Below are 12,487 nucleotides of genomic sequence, written 5' to 3'. Positions count from 1 at the left end.
AGAGTTCGACAGAAGCTTTTGAGAGCTACAATTTCCAGTCGGTTCCTGAAGTCATACACAATAATAGCTTTAGACTTATCCAAGTGGGAGACTGTTGGATTAATGTCTAAGTCCATAACTATAATTGGTAAGACTTGACCCAACCCGACATGGTCCATTTGGGTTGCATGGCACCATGCATTTGGATAGACTATAATGAGAGAAATAACACTTAAGGTTTGTTAATATATTATAAGTTCTAATATATTAATAAGGTTATTTAATTAGTATTGATCAAGAATTAATTTGGAATTAATTCCTGAAGTCATACACTTAAGGTTTGTTAATATATTATAAGGTCATTCATTCTTATATATGTGGGCTTATGATCCAAGATTCCTTATGTTGGACTAAGTCCATGGGGTGACCCATGGATACACCATGGAGGTTAAAATCCATGGAGCATAAGGAATGGGTAAAGTCATGAGTTACATGGTGTAACCCTAATAGCCACCATATAAAAGAATCCTATGGCTCAAGAAATCGTGCACTATGTGTGAGTGTGAGGGCTAAACGATTTCAAGGAGTGTTCTACATTTCTCTCAAGGTTATTCCAAAATCAATTGGTGTTGTGTGAACCATTTGAGGTGTCACACTTGGGGCACTAGGCACTCAAGCTTCATGAAGACATTCTACATCAAATAGGTATGTATTCTATCTTGTTATATTCATTGTTTTATAGCTTAGATTAAGATAATACCTTGGATGTTCATATTTGCATGTATAATAGAGAAAACATAGATCCAAGGTATTTAGGGTTGCATGTACACTTAGGAGTGTTAGAATGCTCAAAACCCTACAGTTTAGTGTGTTATGTTATGATGTTGATGACATGGTTATGTGGATTGTATGTGTATCGGTATTTTGAGGGTAACTCACTAAGCTTTCGTGCTTACAACTTCAATTTATTGTTTCAGGTACATCAGGGGATGGTGGCAAGGCAAAGGCGTGATCGTACAACTCCTCACTTTTTATGAATTTGTTTCTAGGATACTTTGATATGATACATTTTGAAAACAAGTTTGTAGTAGTTAATGGATTTGAAATGTTTTTAAAAGTTTAAATTAGCTTTATTTTTTCGGGTGTTACAATGATAGAAATAATTAAGTAGTTAAATAAATGAAAAATATTTAAAACTAGAATATAATTAAGGGGTAAATATAAAATATATTAAAAGTAGAAGGGGTGAAATGTTTGCTTGATACTATATTGAGCACTCAATATATATTGAGTGGTCAATATAAATACACAAAAAGCAATTCACTCCAATAGTGTTAAATGCAAATAAGTCATGAATCAATATAAAAAAAACTATAAAATAAGTCCCCATTGGAGATGCTCTAAGTCAACTTAACTTTATATGTTTTAAACAACATATTTTTGGTCAAAACCCACAAAAATGGTACCATAACCTAGTTATGACCATTTTTGTTAGAAAAACCCACTTTTACATAAAATGATAGATTTTTGAATTTTCTTTTTGTAAAACTAAATCTTTGGTATTTTTAGCTAGTTTCAAGCAATATGTTCCAAATAACATATTTTGGTTTATACCCCACAAAAATGGTGAAATAAATTGGTTATAACCATTTTTGCTAGAAAAGTCATATTAGGTTCATAAAAACCCTAGTTTTTATAGTTTTGTGTTTATAATTTTTTCTTAACAACATATAGCATGTTTATATTTGTTTTCCATAGTTTTGTATTTTAAACCAAATTTTACATCTTAATGTTCATAATTCTAGGTAATACCATTATTTCATGTATTTAGCACCATTACACATCATATAAGTAAGCATGCATAACATCTTGTATATTTATACAAGTTAGTTGTATTCTCCCCCTAAAACATAGAAAAATAAAAAATGAAGGGGTATGAACTCACCTTATGTGTGTTTTCTTGGTGGATAAGAGGTTGTAGATGGAAAGATTCAAGTTAAGAACAATTAAAGATTTGAAGATCCTATGAATAGTAACACATGATAATGTGTATAAATGGATTGAAACTAGTTTATAAGTGTGTAGAATCACTAGATTATGAAGGAGATACTTACCAAAAACTCAAGAAACACTTGGAAGAATTTAGCTATGGAAGATGAGAGATTTTTCTTGGAGAAGAAGAAGAAAAATGAAGAGATGATGGTGAAGAATGGCACTCTCGGCCGATGTTAAGAGAGAGAGAGAGAGAGAGAGAGAGAGAGAGAGAGAGAGAGAAAGAGAGAGAGAGAGAGAGAGAGAGAGAGAGAGAGAGAAAGGGAAGGAGGATGGGGATGGGTAGGGTGTGTTATGTGGGAGGTGTGGGGGAACATGGATGAGACTAAAGGTAAGTTACTCTAGGGTTAAGTGGTTGGTTAATTAAGATGAAGTACAAGCTTAATAACCAGTGACTTTTTATAAAAAAAAATCAAACCTTTATAAACTTTTGGTATTTTTATAAGAAATGATGGTGTTTTATAAAATAAATATGGTACAAAGGATGTATAAAATATTCAGTTTGAATTATAAAAATTCAAATTATTATAACAAACATTATTATCAAAATAATAATATGTTACACGAAAGTTAGGTTGAATTTCCAAGTGCGTTTCATTAAAGATTTGGTGTTTAGCCGGGTATAGACTTTGTCGCATTTGGTGGCGAATTCACCAAAAATTTGTGTTTGTAGCATTTGCTATGAATTTGCTACGCAGTGTTACGTTTATGAACTTCACTACATTTTGTTACGAGTATTATTTATTCCCAAATAATATATATAGCTCGATTATCGAGTTGTTACGTTACTAACCCTAATTAGGGTTTATATTTGATAATTGACAATCCAGAGAGGTACTTTGTATTATAACTTGTCAATAGTACATTAGAAATATTAGGGGATATCACATTTCTCTTAAATTTCTAATACAAGTTAAGTTGACCTAGTTGATGTTTGTTGACTTTGTTTGACTAGATTTGGTTGTTATCACACATTAGTCATTCCAAGAACCAACAACTTGGTACTTCTCATTACCACAATAATTAGCTACATATTTTTCTACCTCAAGCTTGATTTTTTCCAATGTTTTGGAGGTTATTAGAATCAAAAGGCTTGCAGCTCTGGCAATTTCTTTTTCCACATTCACAATCTTCTTCATAATGTACTCCTCGATAAACTCCAAGCACGTGATAATAGGTGTATCACACCCCTCACCTAACTTACTATTGAAGGAATCACATAAATTAGTAAGTAAAGCATAACAATGTGATCTCCCTGTCATGAAAAGCAACTGCATATAAATACATATTTCCGAATTATAGCATTACAAAATATAAAATATATAAAAGTAGATAGATGTTTCCGACTTGTGAAGTGGGACCTAGCCCAATGTTGAGGTGTTATCTTACTCAACCGCTTAAAGCTAGTGTTGTAAATATCGGCCTAGGCGCTAGGTGGTCTGCAGCTGATTATGATTAGGGGTGTTTGGCGGAAATTGGTCAATATCGGTCAAACTCAGACTAGGCGGACCTCGACGGTCCTTGGTGGTCCTCTGCGGTCCTTGGCGGGAAGATTTCAAAAAAAATCAAATTTTCAAAATTTCAAATATTACACCAAAATTTACAAAACTTCAAAATTTTAAATTTTTAAATTTTTAAATATTCAAATATTATACCATACATTTCAAATTTTCAAATTTTAAATTTTCAAATACTATTTTTTCTTATGATATATTAAGTTTTAAAATAGTTTTATTAGTAATTCATGGTCTTCGATTAATCCTCCGATTAAGTCCCGCCAAACCGATTAATCGTTGGACCCCAGTCGACCTTCGAGCTACCGCCGATCGATTTTTACAACCTTGCTTAAAACGGTCTTTTTTAAGGTTTTGCATTTCTTCCATACCTTTCTGAAACTCTGGGACATTACAAGTAAGGGCACACTTCCAAAAATGTCGTTAAATATTCTATGTAATTGTTTAATTATTAGTTTAAATCAATTTGGGGTGAATCATTTTCACCACAAGAATAAAGTTACCATCCATTTTGACCATTTCAATCGCACTGCATGTTACAACAATCAAAATCAATATTTTTATGCTTACATAATCACAATTTCATTTAATAACAACACTAAGTGGAATATGCCGTTTTTATATATGAAGAAACAACACTAAGGGGAATATGCCGTTTTTGTATATGAAGAATGAGAAAAGCACAATAAAATACAAACACAAATTAATATAATCCACTAATGCTTATCATAAACATAAATTAGTCCACATTTTTGGATATCATGTAGCATGTTGCATACATGGACACAAATTACATGTATATATGTTTTAAAAAAAATATGATTCTTTGGGACACACGAAATATTCTACAAAAAACCAAAGTAAAATGCTTTAAAAACAAATTTAGGAAAGTAAGATTGCAAACAAACAAATCAATAAAAGTAAGATCCTATAAAAAAAACAAATAAACAATTTGTAATAAGACATTTTTTGACAGCCTCTAAAAGAGATGGATTTTTTAGCATTTATCACTTAAAAATAGGATTATATAAAAAACAAAACAATAATATTAAGTGTGCTACTATTTTTGAACTGTTTTCTTTAAAAGAGGTTGGTTTTTGAGTCGTTATCACCCTTAGTTTTGCCTTGAATTCGGCCTCCTTGAAGAGTAACATTAAACCCTATCACAACTTCAACAACTTCACGACACCTTTTCTACAAGCACAATAAAAATTAAAATGGTGATGCCACCGCTATTAAGATGATATTTCTTTCTTTAACACAACAATCCTATGTTTCATCCTATGTGATAGTAATCCTCATCAAATAAATTATATTTTAACTCCAACCAACTCAAAGTCAACTGAAAACATTATGTAAGTGACTTATAATCTTCATGATCAATTGAAATGGTGTTGATATGAGCAACTTAAGTTTTCACCAAACATTATGTAAGTGACTTATAATCTTCATGATCAATTGAAATGGTGTTGATATGAGCAACTTAAGTTTTCACCTGATAACAACAATTTAATGGTTCATTTTCACCCTATTTTGGCAAATGTTTTTCAAAACAATAAAGACAAAATCATAGATATATGACTCAATGATATTAGTTAAAAACAATTAATTAATAATATGGCTATAAAAGTAAAAATATGTGTCTTAGAAGGATCATACCCTAAGAAATCAGTTAGGCTAATTGACTTCTACACTCAACTGATGCACATAGACACCACACAATGGAAGAATTTAAACGGACCAAAAAAAGATTTTAGAAAAGTAATTAAATAATAAAAATAATAAAAAACTGCAAAGTAATAAAATTGTATCAGTTGTGTTAGATAATGGTGGATGTTAATCATCAAGTCTTATTATCATTTGTTAGTGACAACCACAAATGTTAATCATGTAATAATAAACATAGAAAACTGAAATAAATTATAACGTGTTCATGATTCCAATTTTTTTGAAAGAAAATTAGTTCTTATAAATGACTTACTTTTAGTTGCTAGAAAAATACATGCTCTTTTTTAAACCATATGATGGTTTTCATAAAAGCAAAAGCATTTAAATATCAAACAAAAGTTTTACTGGTCTCAATCTTCACACCGAATTTCAAATTCATGGAGTAAAGAAGGAACACACATACACACACAAACATACATTGAAGTTTGTAACAATCTTTGATATGAAAAAGAACTTCTCATTGGCATTTTATCAAACACATAGAATGCAACGTCAAATTCAAGTTTTCCATCACCAAAATCTTATACAAGAGGATTTTGAATACCATTAGATTATCACAATTAAATACCACACAACACAGTAATAAACAACAAACTGAAGAAGAAGAGAAATGGTAAACAGATAAAAACACCATCGTGACAATTGGAGGCATAATAATAATTGTATTTCATATGCAAATTTAAATATGGAATCAAACTTCTTCTATTCGGTTTCCAACCAATAACTTGTGAATATATTTTTTTATTTATATGAAAATTAGACACAAATCATCGAATATTGTCATTACCGAAAAAAGTCTCCAAAACAAAAACCCAAAGTATCGGGTTTGGCTCCATAAAAATCCCAAAATTATAACTACATAAAAAAAAGAATCAAAATCAAAAAATCATGAAATACCTTGCATCAGGAACCTTTATTGGGAGACCACTATGAATCAAAGTATCCATAAGCAATTTTACCTTCAAAATCCTTTAAGGAGAACCCATAACCTGGTGGAAGAAGATGAAATAACTCAATTTTACATATCAAGAATGACGACTTCTTGTCAAATTGAAAAAGAAAACAATAACTAATTAATCAATGACAGATGAAGAGTTACGCAGAATTACAGGTGATTTTGTTTTCAAAAGAGATTGAACGAAATTAGTAGAGATATTGTTGTGATTGGGGATAATCGATGAAATCAACAAATAGTTCATGGTTAAAAGGGATAATTAAGGAAACTTTTTAAATGTAACCAAATTAGCCGAAAATTTTGAATTCCAATCAATAATATGTGACATCCCCAAAATCACGGCCAGAAAAGACCGGTTTGTTTATGCTTTGTTTAAAAATCAGAGTTACATTTTAAATGAAAGTGTTGCGGAATTTGTCCCAAAACAAAAATATGATAAAGATTTATCAAAAACATTTCCATAGAAATGTATTTCATTAAAAGACTCGGGATGTCATGTTCGTACAGATCAAAAGCATAAACAGTACAATATAAGCCTTACTACATTATTTCATATCTACAGGCCTATATCCGTAATCCCTTGTCCAAAACATCACACCTATGCTCATGCGCCACTACCTGTAATACATAAAACTGAGTGGGTCAGGCTTGGGAGCCTGGTGAGCACATAGGGTTTTCAACCCACAATAAATAAGTTTATTAATTTCATCGATCAACAATAACCCAATTACCCGTTCCCGTTATCCTCACTTTACGTCCCTAAACACCTATCATAAGGGACCTAGCCTAAGGATCATCATCGGGACGGACACTACTGCTAAGGGGATTCCTCAGCAATAAATGTCCTAAAGGCAACCATGTGGGGGATGGAGTACACCGGTGAACATATCGTTCACAAACACCTACAGGTTGCGAGCCTGCTAGTGTTCCACTGGACTGTCTAGAAGAGTCCGTGGTCGTCATCCATACTCCGCTAGATGACAGAATCAACAACATCAACATCGAGGCCTCTCATCATTTTATCACACATCACCTATTACATCTACCCATATTTTACCCCAACATTTTCGTAGATATAATATACATATAGAGTTTAAATCATTGAAAACATGTATAACACTGTTCATCCGACATAGATAGCAAGTATTCAGATAATATGCACACATAGCACGTAATTTATATAAAATACTTCATATCTATGTGTAAGCTGAAAGTAACTATGCACTCACTTGTTAAGGTGATGGTTCCAAAATCGGGCAGCGCTTGCTTCTAACGATTCTATTTTCCTTCGACGAAACCTAGCATTATTAGCGCTAAATTTTAGTCTAATATTTACCGTGACCAACTATTAATCTTAGTATTATCATTATTATATAAGCGTTAAACAATATTTTCCAACCACTATGTACAGACAGAGGCCATACATAAAACACCGGAGGGCAGGACCATTTTGGCATATAGCACTTCTGAAATCCAACAACCCTATGCGGCCCTTTAAACCAGATTCCCCGTACCGTGAGTAGTTAAAAAAATATTATAACGACACTTATATAAGTTATAATAATAGCTCAAATATTTATTATAAGTTCATAATAACAATACTAATTTTAAATATAAGCTATATTAAAATAAGGTAAGCATAACTTACTTACAAGGGGGTTTTAGCTAGGAGTCGGGCTCTGCAGGGGCAGAACTTCGTCGCTGAATCTTTCTAAGAAAGATTCGTGCAGCGCTTCAGCGCTCACCTTACTATACTAAGCTACAGAAAGAGAAGTCGAATCACGAGGGACCGAAATGCTCGGGGGATAAGGAGAGAAAGACTCTTGAATCAAGAGAATGGTGCAAGAAATATGAGAGCCCAAGGCTCTTATTTATACTAATTGAATTTTCAAAAACTACCCTCCATAATTACTTAATGACCTTTTAGTTATATAAACAACTAAACACCCCTCTATAATACTTTTATAAATGGATTTAATGATATTTGTACTAAACTAATGTCGAAAGAACTCAACATTAGTCTTATAATGACCGCATCGTCGATACCTTTCTAATGATATATACATATGTATATATATGTGTACGTATACATGATTTATACTTTATTTTAATACGTAAATATGCTATTATAATTTGTAACTCGTTCATACGAACTCCGTTTTTGACGTTCTTTATATCCACGCGTAGGTGAAGACGTACTCTACAACTTTCGTTTAGACTCCGTCGGCTAATTTTGACTTTATTTTTAAAGTTATATTTTTAACAAGCCGGGACAGGATTGGTCTGTTTAAAATCTCATAACTTCTTCATACGAAGTCAGATTTGGGCGTTCTTTTTATCGATGTTCTTAGTTTAACATATTCTACGACTTTCGTTTAGATCGCTAAGGCTAAATCTTGATCTATCGTAAATTCACTATTCACGCTTCCCGGTATCGTGCCGGTTCTGTCGTGAAACTTCGACGGGTCATAACTTCTTCGTTATAACTCGGATTTCGGCGTTCCTTATATGCACGGAAACCTTGAGACATATTCTACAACTTTATGTAGAGATATCGGGATTATCTCACACTTTAATTATACATTTATAATTAAATAATAAACACATATAATTCACATAATACTCAAATATTTTATCTTTATTACTTCAAAAAGAGTTACAAGAGTTGACCTAGACTATTACATTGACAAAAATGCTTAGCCCTGAAACCCGGGCGTTACAATTCTCTCCCCCTTAGGATGATTCCGTCCCGGAATCATGCATCAGCAAACAGATGTGGATAGCGACTCATCATGTCATCCTCTGTTTCCCAAGTGAGATTCGGCCCATTCGAATGTTTCCATCGGACTAGCACCAAGTCGACCATCTTGCGTCGTAACTTCTTAGTCTTACGGTCAATAATTGCCTCAGGCTCTTCGATCAACCTTTTATTTTCATCCATCCTTAACTCTGAGATTGGAATTATGTCGGGAACATCTCCCGTGAATTTCCTCAAATAACACACATGGAAGGTGTTATGAATACCATTGAGTTCTTCGGGCAATTCCAACTTGTAAGCTTGGTTCCCTATCTTCTGAAGAACTTTGAACGGTCCAATAAACCTTGGACTCAACTTTCCTCGTTTCCCAAATCGTATAAGTCCCTTCCACGGTGAGACTTTAAGCAAAACGGAATCCCCAACTTCGAAAGTTATCGGTCGTCTTTTCTTGTCAGCATAGCTCTTCTGACGATCCTGGGCTGCTAACATCCTTTTCCTAATCACCTTCAACTTCTCAGCAGTCTCATGGACTATCTCGGGGCCCATAAACTGCTTCTCTCCGGCTTCAAGTCAACAAGACGGCGTACGACACTTCTGCCCATACAAGGCTTGATAAGGAGCCATCTTGATGCTCGAGTGAAAACTATTGTTGTAGGAAAATTCTACCAGAGGTAAGTGCTCGTCCCAATTCCCTTGGAATTCGAGGGTACATGCTCTCAGCATATCTTCCAGCGTCTGAATCGTTCTTTCGCTCTGACCATCAGTTTGCGGATGATAAGCAGTACTCAAACACAACTTTGTACCTAACTCCTCTTGTAGACTCCTCCAAAACCTTGACGTGAAACGACTATCACGATCTGATACAATCGTAAGAGGGACACCGTGAAGTCTTCCAATTTCCTTCACGTAAGCATTTGCGAGCTTATCCATAGACCACTTCTCGTTGGCTGCTATGAAGTGTGCACTCTTGGTGAAACGATCCGCGACTACCCAAATCATGTCGTGACCGTTCTTCGTCCTGGGTAGTTTAGTCACAAAATCCATGGTGATGTCTTCCCATTTACCCATGGGTACAGGTAAAGGTTCCAAACTCCCATACGGTTTCTGATGTTGTGCCTTAACCCTCGCACATGTTACGCACTCGGCCACATACTTCGCAACATCGAGCTTCATCGTTGGCCACCAGTAGTAGGGTTTTAGGTCCCTATACATTTTAGTGCTACCGGGATGAATCGAGTACATGGTCTTGTGTGCTTCTTCCATCAGAAGATCTCTTATTCCTCCCGTCTTAGGTACCCAAATTCGATCTTGGAATACCTTCAGTCCTCAACTGTTTGTACCAAACACTAACGTTCTTCCCAAACGTTCTTCCTTTCGGTCATTTTTCTCTAAAGCTTCTTCTCGAGCTTTCCTGATACTTTCCACAATCGTCGAGACGACTTCAATTCTTAACGCTCTTGGCCTTTTCCTTTCCAGATTGACTTTCCGACTGAGAGCATCAGCAACAATATTTGCTTTACCTGGGTGGTAAAGTATCTCGCAGTTGTAGTCCTTGAGAAGTTCTAGCCAGCATCGTTGCCTCATGTTCAACTCCTTCTGATTAAAGAGATACTGGAGACTCTTATGATCAGTGAAGAGCTTGCACTTCGTGCCATAGAGGTAATGCCTCCATATCTTTAAGGCAAAAACTACCGCTGCCAACTCCAGATCATGAGTGGGGTAGTTCTTTTCGTGCTCTTTCAATTGTCGAGATGCGTATGCTATCACCTTTTCTCTTTGGTTCAGAACACAACCCAACCCGACTCCAGAAGCGTCACTATAAACCGCGAAATCTTCGACTCCATCGGGTAGAGAAAGTATCGGTGCTTCACATAACTTCTTCTTTAGCTTCTCGAATGCCTCATCGTGTTTCTCACTCCACGTATACGTAGCTCCTTTATGAGTCAAAGCTGTTAATGGAGCAGCTATCAAAGAAAAGCCTTGGATAAATCATCGATAATATCCGGCTAATCCTAGAAAGCTTCGAATCTCCGTGGGACTCTTTGGATGTTCCCACTTCATTACAACCTCGATCTTTGCGGGGTCAACCATTATTCCCTCCTGGTTAACAACATGACCCAAGAATTGGACTTCCCGTATCCAAAAGTCGCATTTGGAGAACTTTGCAAAAAGCTTCTCCTTCTTTAACACTTCTAATACTTCCCGTAGATGCTTGCCATGCTCCTCTTGGCTTTTCGAGTAGATGAGAATGTCGTCGATGAACACTATCACGGATTTATCGAGGAATGGTTTACAAACCCTATTCATCAAATCCATGAATGCTGCGGGAGCATTGGTTAGCCCGAATGATATAACCAAGAACTCGTAGTGTCCATATCTCGTTCTGAGTGTAGTCTTCTCAATATCCTGCTTTCTCACCTTTAGCTGATGATATCCTGACCTAAGATCGATCTTTGAGAAGTAGCTCGAACCTTGCAGCTGATCGAATAGGCCATCAATCCTCGGCAATGGATACTTGTTCTTCACCGTTGCCTTATTCAGCTCTCGGTAGTCTATACACATTCTCATACTTCCATCTTTCTTCTTCACGAATAACACCGGAGCTCCCCAGGGTGATGAACTAGGTCGAATAAAACCATTGTCCAACAGCTCCTGAAGTTGCGTCATGAGCTCCTTCATCTCTGTCGGTGCTAATCGGTAAGGTGCCTTTGCTATCGGTGTTGTTCCTGGTAACAAGTCTATACGAAACTCCACTTGCCTATCAGGTGGTAATCCGGGAAGATCTTCGGGAAAGACTTCCGGATAATCACACACAACCGGTATATTCTGCACCTCTTTCTTCTCCTTCTTGGCATCGATTACGAATGCCAAGTATGATGCACATCCTTTGGACAAACATTTCCTGGCTTTCATCAAGGAGATGATTCTAGAATTCACTCTGCGTTTGTCCCCATACACCATAAATGATTCTTTTCCGGGTGGGTTTACCTTTACTATCTTCTTTCGGCATTGAATCTCAGCATCGTTGGCGCTAAGCCAATCCATACCCAAAACGATGTCGAAACCGTTTAACTCTATGGGTAATAGCTCTTCGTGGAATTCGTTTCCGTTTAGGTCAATGACGATGTTCCTAATATGATTACTAACAGGTACGAATTTGCCACTGGCAACTTCTACAATCAGGGCATTATCTAGTTTTTTTACAGGCAATGCTAATTTCGCACCAAATTTATGCGACACAAAGGAGTAGTTGGCTCCGGAATCAAATAGTATATTTGCAGGCAAACCATTTACAAGAAAGGTACCTGAAGTGACGTCTGCTGCCTCCTTTGCAGCCTCGAGCGTCATCTGGAAGGCTCTCGCCTTCGGCTTCGGTGGTATGTTGGGTCTTCATGTCTCCTTCTTCTTCGGGCAGTCCTTCAAAATGTGCCCTTCTTCATTGCACCCATAACAGGCTTTCTGGTTGAGGGTGCATTCATTGGCGTAGTGCCCAGGCTTTCC

General features: G+C 35.7%; 1 long non-coding RNA gene across 1 annotated transcript; it reads right to left on the bottom strand.

Moving 5' to 3' along the window:
• Window positions 1-2,938: 2,938 nt before the first annotated feature.
• On the bottom strand, window positions 2,939-8,049 carry LOC128133783 (uncharacterized). The gene is made up of 4 exons (XR_008232085.1): window positions 7,881-8,049; window positions 7,458-7,526; window positions 6,770-6,846; window positions 2,939-6,262 (listed from the first exon to the last, which is right to left on the bottom strand). It is a non-coding gene; the product is annotated as an uncharacterized LOC128133783 (long non-coding RNA).
• Window positions 8,050-12,487: the final 4,438 nt, after the last annotated feature.

The sequence above is a fragment of the Lactuca sativa genome, chromosome 4 (genome assembly GCF_002870075.4).
Source record: "Lactuca sativa cultivar Salinas chromosome 4, Lsat_Salinas_v11, whole genome shotgun sequence".
NCBI classification, from domain to species: domain Eukaryota; kingdom Viridiplantae; phylum Streptophyta; class Magnoliopsida; order Asterales; family Asteraceae; genus Lactuca; species Lactuca sativa.
Note: the sequence above shows the minus strand (reverse complement) of the source record. Positions and strands in the feature narration are given on the sequence as shown.